This window comes from Orcinus orca, chromosome 2, assembly GCF_937001465.1.
Source record: "Orcinus orca chromosome 2, mOrcOrc1.1, whole genome shotgun sequence".
In the NCBI taxonomy this organism is placed as follows: Eukaryota; Metazoa; Chordata; class Mammalia; order Artiodactyla; family Delphinidae; genus Orcinus; species Orcinus orca.
The window spans coordinates 131451823-131464044 of record NC_064560.1 but is presented as its reverse complement, the minus strand read 5'-3'; positions in this window follow the sequence as shown (position 1 = coordinate 131464044).

Sequence of the window (12222 nt, the reverse complement as noted above, 5' to 3'; positions counted from 1 at the left end):
AATTCTCCAATAAACAACCTAACCTTACATCTAAAGTAATTAGATAAAGGAGACCAAAAAACCCACAAAGTTAGCAGAAGGAAATAAATCATAAAGATCAGATCAGAAATAAATGAAAAAGAAATGAAAGAAACAATAGCAAAGATTAACAAAACTAAAAGCTGGTTCTTTGAGAAGATAAACAAAATTGATAAACCATTAGCCAGACTCATCAGGAAAAAAAAGGGAGAAGACTCAAATCAACAGAATTAGAAATGAAAAAGGAAAAGTAACAACTGACACTGCAGAAATACAAAGGATCATGAGAGACAACTACAAGCAACTCTATGCCAATAAAATGGAAAACCTGGAAGAAATGGACAAATTCTTAGAAAAGCACAACCTTCAAAGACTGAACCAGGAAGAAATAGAAAATATGAACAGACCAATCACAAGCACTGAAATTGAAACTGTGATTAAAAATCATCCAAGAAACAAAAGCCCAGGACAAGATGGCTTCACAGGTGAATTCTATCAAACATTTAGAGAAGAGTTAACACCTACCCTTCTAAAACTCCTCCAAAATATAGCAGAGGGAGGAGCACTCCCAAACTCATTCTTGGAGGCCACCATCACCCTGATATGAAAACCAAAGATGTCACAAAAAAAGAAAACTACAGGCCAATATCACTGATGAACACAGATGCAAATATCCTCGACAAAATACTAGCAAACAGAATCCAACAGCACATTAAAAGGATCATGCAGCATGATCAAGTGGGGTTTATCCCAGGAATGCAAGGATTCTTCAATATACACAAATCAATCAATATGATAAACCATATCAACAAACCGAAGGAGAAAAAACATATGATCATGTCAATAGATGCAGAAAAAGCTTTCATCAAAATTCAACACCCATTTATGACAAAAACTCTCCAGAAAGTGGGCACAGAGGAGATCTACCTGAACATAATAAAGGCCATATATGACAAACCCACAGCCAACATCATTCTCAATGGTGAAAAATTGAAATCATTTCCTCTAAGATCAGGAACAAGACACAGGTTCCCACTCTCACCACTATTATTCAACATAGTTTTGGAAGTTTTAGCGAAGGCAATCTGAGAAGAAAAAGAAATAAAAGGAATCCAAATCAAAAAAGAAGTAAAACTGTCACAGTTTGCAGATGACCTGATACTCTACATAATGAATCCTAAAGATGCTACCAGAAAACTACTAGAGGTAATCCATGAATTTGGTAAAGCAGCAGGATACAAAATTAATGCAGAGAAACCTCTTACATTCCTATACACTAACAACCAAAAATCTGAAAGAGAAATTAAGGAAACACTCCCATTTACCATAGCAACACAAAGAATAAAGTACCTAGGAATAAACCTATCTAAGGAGACAAAAGACCTGTATCCAGAACTCTTTAAGACACTAATGAAAGAAATAAAGACAATACAAACAGATGGAGAGATAGACCATGTTCTTGGATTGGATAAATCAATACTGTGAAAATGACTCTACTACCCAAAGCAATCTACAGATTCATGGTAATCCCTATCAAACTACTAGTGGTATTTTTCTCAGAACTAGAACCAAAAATTTTACAATTTGTATGGAAACACAAAAGACCCCGAATACCCAAAGAAGCAATCTTGAGAAAGAAAAACAGAGCTGGAGGAATAAGGCTCCCTGACTTCAGACTATACTACAAAGCTACAGTAATCAAGACAGTATGGTACTGGCACAAAACAGAAATATAGATCAATGGACTAGGATAGAAAGCCCAGAGATAAATCCAGGCACATATGGTCACCTTATCTTTGACCAAAGAGGCAAGAATATACTTGGAGAAAAGACAGTATCTTCAATAACTGGTGCTGGGAAAACTGGACAGGTACATGTAAAAGAATGAAATTAGAACAGTTCTTAACACAATATACAAAAATAAACTCAAAATGGATTAAACACCTAAATGTAAGGCTAGACACTATAAAACTCTTAGAGGAAAACATAGGCAGAACACTCTATGACAAAAATCACAGTAAGATCCTTTTTGACCCACCTCCTAGAGTAATGGAAATAAAAACAAAAATAAACAAATGGGACCTAATGAAACTTAAAAGCTTTTGCACAGCAAAGGAAACCATAAACAAGATGAAAAGACAACCCTTAGAATGGGAGAAAATACTTGTGATCGAAGCAACTGACAAAGGATTAATCTCCAAAATATACAAGCAGCTCATGCAGCTCAATATCAAAAAAAAAACAAACAAACAACAGGGGCTTCCCTGGTGGTGCAGTGGTTGAGAGTCCACCTGCCAATGCAGGGGACATGGGTTCGTGTCCCGGTCCGGGACGATCCCACATGCCGTGGAGCGGCTGGGCCTGTGAGCCATGGCCACTGAGCCTGTGCTTCTGGAGCCTGTGCTCTGCAACGGGAGAGGCCAAAAAGTGAGAGGCCTGCATACTGCAAAAAACAAACAAACAACCCAATCCAACAATGGGCAGAAGACCTAAATAGACATTTCTCCAAAGAAGATATACAGATTGCCAACAAACACATGCAAGGATGCTCAACATCACTAATCATTAGAGAAATGCAAATCAAAACCACAATAAGCTATCACCTCACACAGGTCAGAATGGCCATCATCAAAAAATCTACAAACAATAAATGCTGGAGAGGGTGTGGAGAAAAGGGAACCCTCTTGCACTGTTGGTGGGAATGTAAATTGATACAGCCACTATGGAGAACAGTATGGAGGTTCTTTAAAAAACTAAAAAAAGAACTACCATATGACCCAGCAATCCCACTACTGGGCATATACTCTGAGAAAATCATAATTCAAAAAGAGACATGTACCACAATGTTCACTGCAGCTCTATTTACAATAGTCAGGACATGGAAGCAACCTAAGTGTCCATCGACAGATGAATGGATAAAGAAGATGTGGACATATATACAATGGAATATTACTCAGCCATAAAAAGAAACGAAATTGAGTTATTTGTCGTCAGGTGGATGGACCTAGAGTCTGCCATACAGAGTGAAATAAGTCAGAAAGAGAAAAACAAATACTGTACACTAACACATATACATGGAATCTAAAAAAAAAAATGGTTCTGATGAACCTAGGGTCAGGACAGGAATAAAGACACAGGCATAGAGAATGGACTTGAGGACACAGGGAAGGGGAAGGGTAAACTGGGACAAACTGTGAGAGTAGCATTGACATATACACACCACCAAATATAAAACTGATAGCTAGTGGGAAGCAGCTGCATAGCACAGGGAGATCAACACGGTGCTTTGTGTTGACCTAGAGGGGTGGGATAGGCAGGGTGGGAGGGAGGCACAAGAGGGAAGGTATATGGGCATATATGTATACATATAGTGGATTCACTTTGTTGTACAGCAGAAACTAACACAACATTGTAAAGCAATTATACTTCAATAAAGATGTAAAAAACAAATGCATGGAGCTCTAGTCCTATGATTTGTAGGATTTTATATATAGATATAAAGCATATCTATATATAAATATAGATATAGTACAACATATAATTATATATCTATATATAAGATCTACATCTAGTTTACAATTCAATAAAATGTCCTTTGAAAATGAAATATCATTTAGCACCCACTAGAATGGGGGGAAAAAAAACCAGACAGATAATACTAAGTCTGTAAAAGGTGTAGACCAACTGGAATTCTTCCATACTGCTGATGGAAATGTAATTTGCTACACCATGTGAGAAAACCATTTAGTGATATCTTTAGTACAAAGCTGAACACATGATGACCCAGCAATTCCTTTCTTAGGTATGCTCGCACTAATATACCAGGAAGAAAAAGATGGCTCTAAATCTCTAGAAACTCTTATCAGTGAAGAAGGCAAAGACTTAAATCTGTATAATAACCATATCCTCTTTTACTACTCTTTGCTTGATAACTTCCCATAACTGGACACTACCCCGCCCTTCTGCCTTCAACATCTTATTTGTCTTTAGCTGGAGATGGTATTTGAGGTGGTGGCTTGGGCCATTTGTTTATTCATTCAGTTTGCCTGGGTATCTCTCATGTGTATAGGAGGCATACATCTTATTAAACTTGTTTCTTTTTCTCCAGTTTAATCTGTCATTCATTACAGGGGAGTCTCAGCCACGAATCTAGAAGGGTAGAGGGAAAATGATTTTTTCTCCCCAGCACACAAAACCCCAGTAAAGTTACAGAGCATTAACTTCACTATAAAAAGTTCCCTTGCATCTTTTCCCAGTCCATTCTCTCCCCGACTATAGGCACCCACTATTCACTTTATAATCCTCATGGTATCGTTTTGCCTGTTCCTAAACTTCAATATAAATGGAATTATTAACTGCATACTCTTTTGGGTCTGATTTCTTTTGTTCAATGTGATGCTTTTTAAATGTTTCCATGTGGTTGCTTGTGTCAGTACCTTGCTACTTTCTATTGCAGGGAAGTATTCCTTGTATGACTAAACCACAATTTTTTTATTCATTCTCTGGGTGATGGATATTTGGGTTATTTCCACATTTGGACCATGTGAATAAAGTTACCATAAGCATTCTTGTATAAGTCTTTTAGTAAACATATGTTTTCATTTCTTTGTGTACAAATTCTGAAGAGTGGAGTTGCTAGATTTAAGAATGGTGTATGTTTAACTGTTTTCCACAGTGGTGTAGAATTTTACATTTCAATCAGTAATATATAAGAGATTTAGTTGTTCCTTATCCTACTCATCATTTGGTATTGTTTATATTTTAGATATTCTATTGGAAGTGTAGTGGAATCTCATTGTGATTCTAATGTATATTTCACTAATATCTAATTATATTGATCATCTTTTCATGAGCTCATTGACTATTTGAATATCATTTGTGTGTGTGTGTGTGTGTGCGTATGAAGTGTTCAAATAATTTTTCCCTTTTAATAATTGGGTGATGTGCCAATTTATTATTGAGAGTTGACAATTTTGGATGGGACATGCACAGTATTTTATAATTAAGTATGATATTTGCTGTGGAATTTTATATGTCTATTAAATTGAAGCAATCTCCTTCTATTTCTAGTTTGCTGAGAGTTTTAGGGTTGATTACTGTCAGATTTTTTTTCTGTATCTAATGAGATGAGCATATGGGGTTTTTTTGCCTTTACTGTATCAATGTGTCAAAATTACAAGGATTGATTTTTGAATACAAAATAAGGCTTACATTTCTGCAGTTAAACCCACTTAGTCAAAATTATTTTCACTCCTATATCTTTTTTTTTTTTTTTTGCGGTACGCGGGCCTCTCACTGTTGTGGCCTCTCCCGTTGCAGAGCACAGGCTCTGTATGCACAGGTTCAGCGGCCATGGCTCATGGGCCCAGCTGCTCCGTGATGAAAAGTGGGCAAATTAACCAAAGTAAGACAGATGAAAATAAGAAAGGAGAAGAAATCAGTGAAATAGAAAACAAATAATAGAGAAAAATCACTATATCCACAATTGGTCTTTTGAAAAAATTAAAAAGACTGATAATCTCTTAAAAGACTGGTAAAAAACAAAAGAAAATAAACACAAATAGCCAATATCAAAAATGAAAGAGGGGCTAATATCCCAGATCCTTCAGACACTAAATGCCTAAAAAGGAAATATCATGAATGAATTTATTCCAAAGAAACAATGTAGTTGAAATGTAAAAAGCTCTTGAAAAATCCAACTTAGATAAAGTAATACAAAAATAAATGGATATATTAAATAGCCTTATATCCATTACATATATGTAGGATTTCTAATGCTCTGTTTATAACTTCAATCAACTGCTTAGACTCAGTTTACCAATTCTTACCATTTTCATACTTAAATTCATATACGTATTTATAATAACTATATAAAATTCCTTGTCTAATGGCTTCAATATTTCAAGTTTCTAGGTTGGCTTCTGCTGATTTTTTCTTGAATGTGAGTGTTGTGTTTTTGCTTCTTCACATATCTTACTCTCTTTTATTGCATAATGTGCAATGCATAAAATGATAGTGGCAATATAGGGATACTGTTTTATTGGGTTTTTGTTGTTGTTGTCATTATTTTTCTTCCAGTTAGAAGGGACTCTGCTCTATGTGTTGATGCTAAAATGAGAAAGTAATAAACAAAATTTCACCAAATTTTGAGTAAATATGCTACAGAGCCACAACTTTAAGAAGACTGAGCTCACTTTTGGTTAGCCCAACTCCTGTACAACTGTGCCACTTCTACTGATCCTGGTGCCATCTCTGCTTCTGCTGTTGCTATAGCTATCTGGCGATTAGTTTTGGTTAGTGTCTGAGCCTGAAGGCTGAAGGGAGGTGAGCAGGAATATTGTGTTAGGATCAATGGTTCCAAAACACATGAGAATGGGCCACACTGAAGTTTCTTCCTGCTTTTAATCCCATCTTCACTTGCCACCCCTCAGCAAAGTTTTGGGGAAGACTAGGATGTGGAGAGTTTCTATTTTGAGACAATGGTTGTTGCTTTGAATTTTCCAGATATGTCAATCAATCCCATCTTCCTCAGTCTACCATTAAATCCATTGATCTCTGCTTCACCCACTAGGCTTTCTGTTCCTGGAGGGCCTTCACTTCCACCAGCTTTTGCAACCAGAAGCTAACATGGCTGGCTATTAATCTAGGAAGGGCTAGACTTGCTGATTAACAGTTTACCAAGGCTTTAGTGAGTTCACTGCTAATAATCACATAGATTTGTATGACTTTAATATTATGCAGATTTTTCTTGGTCTTCTTTTTCTTTCCCTATACTCAACTGGAAGTGGAAGCCTAACCCATTATTCTCTTACCTTCTTTTTTCATTTAACAGACACACACGTACACATACAGACATACACACATACACGCACACGCACACACACACACACACTCACACTCACACAATCCTATAGCCAGTCTATAGTGCATTTAAGTTTCCTCTTGCTTTCGCATAATTTCAAATATCTCAACCAAATTTCTCATTTGAAAAAAAAATCGGTTTTCAATACTTCATCCATTTTTCAATACTGAATTTTTTTTTTTTTTTTTTTTTTTTTTTTTGCGGTACACGGGCCTCTCACTGTTGTGGCCTCTCCCGTTGCGGAGCACAGGCTCCGGACGCGCAGGCTCAGCGGCCATGGCTCACGGGCCCAGCCGCTCCGCGGCACGTGGGATCTTCCCGGACCGGGGCACGAACCCGTGTCCCCTGCATTGGCAGGCGGACTCTCAACCACTGCGCCACCAGGGAAGCCCAATACTGAAATTTTTAAATACTGAATTGTCTATTTATGCCAGCACTCTTAATACATATATAATATAGTATAATTAATATATCTCTTAGTAGCTATATAAGAGATATGTAAATCTGGACTCTATTAATTGAAATAAGAATGTCATTACAATCATCTAAAAATCATTTGATTGTATTAAATATTTAAACTTCTGTTTATTCTGTTTATCAAACTTTGCTTCTTCTCAGAACGCCCATACATTTTCCCATGTGAAGTTTCCAGGAGAAGTTTCAGACAATAATTTTTTTTCATACTAAATGGTGAATTTCCCACTGAGAAATATGTTAATTATGATAAACAATCATGACGTTAATATCTCAGGAGTTTTTAAAAACTGTATTTCAGAAAATATTCAAAATTATTTTACTTATAAATTACACTCTTCAAGGGTATTTACATATTCTGACAATTACATGTTTTAGAATGAAATTTTGACTGATTAAAAATGGCAGCACAGAAAATCAAACCGAAAAATTTCACAAAATCCTTCATAGACTTCACAATTTTATGAAGTCCCACATTCTTATATAGCCTATATTTATATAGCATAGTTTTAAAGGTATTTTTAGCAGTTAATTTTCTTATTAAAAAATTCTTTCTATACTTTGATTGGACAACAGCCCAAACCATTGTCTTTCTCTTTCTTCCCACTTGCAACAGGAACATATAGGATGGCTAAGGAAGATCAACTGTTTTGTGACCATGAAGAAATAAATACAAATTTAAATGACTGAAAGAAAGATGGAATGATCAGGGACTATGCTGCTATCTTAGATACTGGCTCTGTACCACCTGCAATAGCCCTTCTTGTGAGAAAAATAATTGTGCTACTTTTTAAATAAATAATCGTCTGAATACACTTCTTAACTGATACAAATATTTAAAAACACTGATGGATTAAACAGAAATATGGAAAAATTTTATATCACTTTGTCTACTGTAAAATTTGAAATTGTTTCTTTATGGATCAGTAAGTTATTTAATGTTCTTTCACTCTTGAGTCCACATTGTAAATTAAAATTATGTCAGCTTTGAAGAATAACCAATTTAAAATTATGATCTAAATTTACACTTGGATTTTGACTAACAGTAAGAACTCTCATGACCTACTCTATCTAAAGGAATAATATTCATGCAACTTCTAAATGTACAGAATAACCTGTCCTCCTCATGAAGGTGGAATATCTAGAATATATGTAATGCATTTCATTTTTTGGGGAAAAGGAGATGTTTCATAACATAGCCTCAAACATTTAGTTTAAAAAATGAGAGAAGAAATATGCTATAGAAGTTTGGTTGGATTTATTCCCAACATGCAAAGTCCTTGGAAGTCATAACTTTTGTCCTTACAATAAAAAAAAGCTAGAAAATTGAAAATCAATGACTTTTTTCAGAGAACTGAGAATGCAGAGCAAATACCACTGCAAAACAGAGAGAGAGGCAAATCAGGCAAGATCTACTTCTTGGGGCAGACATTGCTAAAGCCAAATCTTGTAGGATCACTAAAGTGTTGATTTTGACTGATTACTGGAAGCTCAGTATGGATTAGTATGAGGGAAGAAACTCCTTTGGGGAAGTTTTATGGATACCCCCAAATTTTCATGGGTTTTATCTCCAAGAACCCCACAGAGTTCTCATGGTAAAGACTAAGAGTGATCCTTTAGGATTCTCTGATATGGCAAGGATAAGAGTAATCATATGAAATACAATGGGTGTCTTCTTCATAGCAAAGACTTATAGTCCAGGGTAAAAGACATTGCCAGAGCCGTATTACATCTGGTGCGGGGGGCATTCCTCTGCATCAAACATTCTTGTCTCACTAGCAAGGGGGAACTAAAAAATATACTAGTGGAGAAATCATTGTAAGGGTCATAAAAGTACATAGGTCCACTAAAAGCCTGAGATTTAATATGATATTATAGAATGGTTTCCCTCCTTCATACCTTAAAATTTAAGCCAACTGAACTTCAGTATAACAACTGGAGGTTACAGCTGAAAACACTGTAAGAAGCAGACACTCTTTGAGGAAGAGTACTTAGGAAAGCCCAAAGTTAAGACAGGAGACATAAACAAAGGACACTAGAGGAATTTGAAGCCTCTGACATCTAGAGTTATAGCAAACATCAAACATAGCTCAACTTGTAGCCAGATTAGCATATATCTTCACATTAAGGGTTTATTTACCCCAGTACCTATTACTGATACAACACGTCTGGCTTTCATCAACAACAAAAAATTACAAAGCATGGCAAAGGCAAGGAAAAAAAAAACCAACACAGTCTGAAGAGATAAAGAGATCAGCAGAACAAGACTCAGTGATGATGCACATTTTGTAAGTATCAGACAGGGAATTTAAAATTACTATGCTTAAGATGTTAAGGCTCTAATGAAAAAGTAGACAACATGCAAGAACAGATGGGTAATGAAAGCAGAGAGATAAAAACTCTAAGAAAGAATCAAAAGGAAATGCTAGAAATCAAAAGAACTGTAACAGAAATAGAGAATGTCTTTGATGGGTTCATTAGTAGACCAGACACAGTTGAAGACTCAGTGAGATTTAAGATAGTTCAAGAGAAATATTTCAAACTAAAATGCCAAGAGAAAAAAGAAAAAAATACCAAACAGAGCATCCTAGAACGTGGGACAATTTTCAAAGTTGTAACATACACATAATTGGAATACTAGAAGGAGAAGAGAGAGAGAAGAGAGGTGAATAAATATCTGAAGCAGTCATCATCAAGAAATTTTAAAACATAATAACATGAACCAAATCACAGACCCAGGAAGCTCAGAAAATATCCAGCATGATTACCATGCCAAAAATGCAACAGCTAGGCCTAACATATTCTATCTGCAAAAAATCAAAGATGAGAAGAACTTGAGAGAAGCCAGAGGAAAAAATACATTACCTGCAGAAGATCAAGGGTAAGGATTATAGCCCACTTCTCATAAGAAACCACACAAGTAAGAAGAGAGTGAGATGAAATATTTAAAGTGTTGAAAGAATAAAAGCATCAACTTAAAATTCTGTATCTAGTAAAATTATCCTTCAAGTGAAGGAGAAATAAAAATTTTACCAGACAGCCAAAAACTAAGGGAATTCATTGCTAGCAATCCCACCCTGCAAATGTGTTTAAAAGAAGTTCTTTAGGGAGAAGGAAAATGATACAGGTGAGAAACTTGCATCTGCACAAAGAAAGGAAGCATATCAGAGAAGGACTAACTGAGGGTAAAATAAAATGTTTTATTTTTCTTATTCTATACTGATCTAAACTATAACTGTTTGTGTAAACTAATAATAGCAAGGATGTATTGGCTTATTATAGCTGGAAATGGATAATCAAAATGGGAAAGAGGAATTGGAAATATGCTGTTAAAATCCCTTAACATGTGAAGTGGTATGAAGTGTTATTTGAGGTGATCTTAGATTAGTTTAAAATGTATACTTGGAACTAGTTAAAAAAAGATATGCTCATGTTAAGAGTGATCTTGAGTTTGATGATGCATTTATAAAGACAACCTCAAAAACTTGATCTCTAGCAGAAAAAATTTGTTAAATTGGGTTTTACTAAAATTAAAAATGTCTATGCTATGAAAGACACTATCAAGATAATGCAAAGACAAGTCACAGACTGAGAGATAATATCTACAAAACATACATCTGATAAAGGATTGATATCCAAAATATACAAAGAACCCTTAAAACTCAACAATAAGAAAACAAACAACTGGATTAAAAAATGGAGAATGGATCCAAACAGAAACTGTACCAAAGAAGATATACGGACGGTAAGTAGCATATTAAAAGATGCTCAACATAATTTGTCATTACAGAAATGCAAATCAAAACAATAGTGAGATACCACTGTACACTCATTCAAATGGCTAAAATTTATGGCTAACAATACCAAAATCTGACAAATATGCACAGCGATAATTGTTATTGCCAGAATTTTAAATGGTACAGACACTGAAAGACAGCTTGCACTTTCTTATAAATCCAAACCCAGTCTCACCATACTCTCCAGCAATCATGCGCCTGTGTGTTTACCCAAATGCTATGAAGACTTATAGAACATAAAAATGTACACATAAATGCCTACTGCAGCTTTTTTCATAATCATAAAAAGTGACAGCAACTTTAGATGACTTTAAATAGGTTAACTGATAGATTATGGTACACCCGTACAATAGACTATTATTCAGTAATAAACTATCAAGCTACAAGAAAAAACAGATGAATGTTAAATACCTATTGCTCTGTGAAAGAAGTTTGTCTGAAAATGCTACCTACTGTATGATTCTAACTGTACTGTATAAACTTGTGTAGAAGGCAGAATTAGAGAAACAGCAAAAAGATCAGAGGTATCACAGGGAAAAGGAGAGGGAAGAGGATTGAACAGATAAAACACTGGGGACTTGTTTTTTTGAAATTAAAACGATCTCTATGATACTTTAATGGTGGACACATGATATTATTCATTTGTCAATATGCATAGAATTTTTGAGCATGAAGAGTGAAACTTACTTTATGAAATTTTTTAAAGTTACCATTTGGGAAGTAGAGAGATTGCAAAATGGAATGCAGAATTTGACAAAAAGTATAACTATTAAAATGTATGAAACAAACTATTATATACGTAAAATGGCTAAACAACAAAGTCCTACTGTATAGCACAGGGAACTATATTCAATATCCCATATTAAATCATAATGGAAAATAATATGAAAAAGAATCTATATATTTGTATAAATGTATTACTTTGCTGTACAGCAGAAATTAACACATTATAAATCAATTGTACTTCAATAAAATATTTTTTTTTTAATGTATGAAACAATCTCACTGAAGTAGGTGAAGGAGATATGCTTAACAAAGTGACTTTGGAATTGAGACTATAAGATTAAAGAC